We start from the raw sequence: 4,900 nt of genomic DNA, 5'->3' as shown, positions 1-4,900 counted from the left end.
AGAAAATCCTGAGATTTCTACTCAGTAGCATTTGTTTCATCTCAGTGAAGTTTGAAACATGAGTCAATATAAAATAAGGGAAATTAACAGATCTTATGTATTAGGAACAAATATTAACCAGTTATTATTTTTAAGAATATATTATGGTATGCCTTTGTTTCCAAAGTTGTTTTGTACTCAAGTAGGAGATTACTTGGAGCAAAGTGTTTGTTTCTCTTCTCAAAAGTGAGAAAATTATATACAAAACCTGGTATTTGCTGGCCTCTTTTTTCCTCCTTTCTTAAAAGTGGAAGTAATAATACATATTAACACAACAAGAAAGTGAAGTCACTTTCCCAAAATAGATCTACTATTAGAAGCAAGAGTTTTGAGATTATAGAAAAATCATCTATTCTTGTGAAAAATATTAAGTCTTTTCTCTTTATAAGGCTTCTCTGAAAGTCATCATGGGACTGCTGCAGAGAAATAGAGTTGAATTAAGAACACTACTTAATTCAATGGGACAAAAAATGCCACACTCACCTCCAAAATATGTACATTATGGTTATAAATATATGGATTTAAAAAACTCTTTACTTTCCCATGATTAATAGAGTTAGTGTTTAACTATGTTACACACACACACACACACACACACACACACACACACTGACTCATTTGAAAACAGAAAAAAATAATTCAGGAAACATTTTCTTTCGCACTAGTCTATTTATTTTTGTTTAAAAGATATATTACTGAAATTTCATATTGTACATTCTGGCATTCTGGTCTCATGGAGATTGTCTGTAGGTTTCATTTTTCTCTGCTAAAATCTACAAATTAATTCCTGCAAGGTTTTGACTGTATTTTAGCAGGTGATAGCAGTCTAAAAGCTTAATTTAAGAGTGGGAAATTCAACATTAAAAAATAATTCTAAAAGGTAGATTTATTCTTTATGAGTACATGTCTTACATTTCAATTGCACATATGTCAGATAAATTTGGGTGAGTGAAAACATTTCTTTAATACAGGCAGAAATGTAATTGTGAAACACTTTACAAAAAATGTTTTAACTAGTTGCATAGCTATTTAGTCTGTGTCTTAAAAACTTCTAAATTGGTATTTATGACAGTGATTAAATTAAACTTCTTCATTCAGGAAACAACTGCTGAACATCTAACAGAAGCTAAGATTTGCTGTAAATAGTTTTGTCATAAATGTCATAATTTAATTTTAGAATCAGATAACATTGTGTTTAAAATGAAAATAATAGTTCACACCCCACATACCAAAGCACTGGGAAACAGTAGACTGCATATAAATAGAGGTTCTGTAAGTCTGTATTTCCCGGCTTTCTGGGAGATGTCTGAAGTGTGTGGAAGTATACACACATGATGATTGCATGTTGGTGAAATTCCCAAAAATCACATTCTTCAGACCACATTGCCATCATTAAGTGAAACATGGCCACATAACGTAAGTTAGAAGGATTTTATAAATAATGCACATGAAATAAAGTAAAAATTTAAAACTTACTGAAGGTTCATTTACCTGATTAAAATGAATTCTTGTAGTCTCCAATTCTGTATCTATAGTGCAAACAGAGATTCCAGCTTGCTTTTTCACTTGATCCTCTTTGTTAATTCTGTTTTTTTTTCTTTTAATGGGTTCTTTTTTTTAATTTTTTATTTTTTTTATTGGTTGTTCACAACATTAAGGGTTCTTATTTTTTTCATGTAACATGTCATAATTTTTTTCTCTTTGTCTCATCTTCTTTTAAGATATATCTGAAGTTAAATATGGTTACCTTTTAATGGATTTTTCCAGAAAACAAAAAAGTCTTTTTATGTTCTGGCTCTTTGTATGCTGATTTAGTATACTAATAAAAATTATATGCTCTCTGAAGATTTTCTAGATTAATATTTTTAATTTCTCCTTTAATCTTGTCTAAAACATACATAATTTAAAGTCAATAATAAAAGTCTATTTTGTTATTTGATAAGTTTCTATTACTAGCAAATCTTTTAGATACTACAGAAAAGAAATTTTGAAATGATTTGGTAAATTGACAACTTTAAGTTGATTTTTTTTGAACTATTATAGATCCTCCCCAGTTCAAAAGATAATTAATGTAAAATAAGTTTTAAAGACTTATTGTTTATATGCAAACTTATGAATTCATTAGTAATATGATGTATCTTCATAAAATATGCCAGGTATACCTACAATTGGCTTACAGTATAACAGGATATTCAGAAATTTTTCTTTCAATATGTATCTTTGCGGCTTGGGCTGTAGCTAAGTAGTAGAGCACTTGCCTAGCATGAGTGAGGTGCTGCCTTTGATCCTTAGCACCACATATAAATTAAAAAAAAGATATTGAAAATATGTATTATTTGTATTACTATAATCCAAAACTGGAATTAGAAATGTAATACCTGTTATCACACTTTTTATGTCTCTTTTATGGTTACAATTTCAACTCACCTTGTTGATCATTATGTATTTTACAAACAACTTAAAATCCACTTTTGAACAAGAAAGGACCTAATATTTAATCCAATAATGAAGAGTAATGTCTTTCAACAGGTGAATGGATAAATAAAATTATATACACACACACACACACACACACACAATGGAATATTATCCATAACAAAAATAACTTTATGTCAACATATAGTCTACTGTCATGTATACCTAAAAAACATTTAAAAGTATATGTTATTTCAATGTAAAAATCTGAACAAATTTAATTTATGAATGAGAGTGAATTTGAATAAAATAATTTATAATCAGTTTTCATTTCATTTTTAAATGAATGTTAATGTTAAATGTGTAGCTGAGGGCCTAGCTCAGCACTAGCATATCACACTAGTCACAAAAAACACTGGGTTTGATCCTAAGCATCAGAATAAAAATTATAAATGTATAAAAACATGCTTCAGGGCAGTGAAAAATGCCTCACTGGTGGAATACAAACTTTCTTGAGAGCAATTTAAAAATTCTGAATTTTTTTAAATGTTTCCCAACTTTAAAAAAATATTTCTATATTGAATTCTTTTTAAAAGTAAACAGAAATATAGAAATTATTTTTTTCTTTTGTTCTCACCCTCATCTTTGGTACCAGGGAGTGAACCCACAGAAGCTAAATCACTCATCCACATCTCAAAGCCTTTTTCATTTTTTTTATTTGGAGACAAGATCTCAATAATATTCATAGGACCTTGCTAAATTGATGAGGCTTGCTTTAAACTTTTGATCCTCCTGTATCTGCCTCCCCAGCTAATGGAATTGTAAGAACTTGCCATGGTTTCTGAGTAGTAAAGGATTCTTTTTTTAAATGATATTTTTTGAAACATTAATTGTGAGTGGCGGGGGAAGGCACCGGTGGGGCCGACTGGCTGGTTGAAGGAGGGAAGCGGGCGAGGAAGTCCCAGTGCGCGCTGCAGCGGCCCGGGTACCCTCCCCTTCCGGGCTTGAGGCGCTGTGAGAAGAGTCGAACCGAGTGGACCAGCACCGGCAAGGTGCCGCTCTCGCTGCCCGAGCCCGGCCTCCCTTGGCTTCCGCGATCCGGATCCAGGCCCGTGTTCCTCAGCACACCCAGCTCCAGCCGCCCCCAGAGCCTCTCCCTAACCCTTCGGAAGCCCCGGCGCCAGCCCGGGCCATTGGCGGGGAGGATGACGGAGCTGCAGTCAGCGCTGCTACTGCGAAGACAGCGGGCAGAACTCAACAAAAATCCAGTGGAAGGCTTTTCAGCAGGTTTAATAGATGGCAATGATCTCTATCGATGGGAAGTCCTTATTATTGGTCCTCCACTTTATGAAGGTGGTGTTTTTAAGGCTCATCTCACTTTCCCAAAAGATTATCCCCTCTGGCCTCCTAAAATGAAATTCATTACAGAAATCTGGCACCCAAATGTTGATAAAAATGGTGATGTTTGCATTTCTATTCTTCATGAGCCTGGGGAGGATAAATATGGTTATGAAAAGCCAGAGGAACGCTGGCTTCCTATCCACACTGTGGAAACCATCATGATTAGTGTCATTTCTATGCTGACAGACCCTAATGGAGATTCACCTGCTAATGTCGATGCTGCGAAAGAATGGAGGGAAGACAGAAACAGAGAATTTAAAAGGAAAGTTGCACGCTGTGTATGAAAAAAGCCAAGAGACTGCTTTTGAGTGACATTTATTCAGCAGCTAGTAATTTCACTTATTTCAGGGTCTTCAATTGAGAAACATGGCACTGTTTTTCCTGCACTCTACCCACCTATATTGCTGGACTTTTGTTGTAACAAGTTGGCAAAACACTGGCTGGAACTGGGCTGCAATAAAACATGCCAGTTATCAATGCTGACAAGAGCCTAACAAGTGCCAACTTACAGATGATTATGCATTTTGAATTCTAATGAACTGTTTTAACCTTCAGGAAGAATTGTAAAGACGTGTACATAGCACAAAATGATCCAGATAATATATTTACTGTTCATGTACATCCACAAATACACCTTGTACCAAATAATGCTTTCTTGAAGTAGAATAAGAATCGTGTAAATTCTAAAAAGATTTTAGCAGGTTTTCTTTCCCTATTTATTGTTTCTTATCAGTTTAAAAAGACTCTTTAAAGCATGTCAGATGAAAAGCAATTAGGATTAAAAGTTTCCATTTAATTTCCTTTAAACCATTGAGGCTTCATTAAACCCTTGTCACTTACTAAACTTTTGTATCTTCTTTGTTTTGACAGTCCCCTTTGCTTTTATCTCTTCTATCTGCCAGAAAGTTCTCGGATGATTTAGTTCAAATACTGAAATACTTAATAAGCAATTACTTGATTTTTAATGATGACTTCAGAGGAATGGTCATCACTAGGTGCTTTGTCTTTTTGTATTCTAGTTGTACCCATCTCTTGGATTGGATGT

General features: G+C 33.8%; 1 pseudogene; it reads left to right on the top strand.

The window, feature by feature from the left end:
• Positions 1-3,574: 3,574 nt before the first annotated feature.
• On the top strand, positions 3,575-4,457 carry LOC144371348 (ubiquitin-conjugating enzyme E2 G1 pseudogene; annotated as a pseudogene).
• The last annotated feature ends 443 nt before the right edge of the window (positions 4,458-4,900 follow it).

The sequence above is a fragment of the Ictidomys tridecemlineatus genome, chromosome 16, assembly GCF_052094955.1.
Source record: "Ictidomys tridecemlineatus isolate mIctTri1 chromosome 16, mIctTri1.hap1, whole genome shotgun sequence".
NCBI classification, from domain to species: domain Eukaryota; kingdom Metazoa; phylum Chordata; class Mammalia; order Rodentia; family Sciuridae; genus Ictidomys; species Ictidomys tridecemlineatus.
This window is presented reverse-complemented; position numbering and strand designations above follow the sequence as displayed.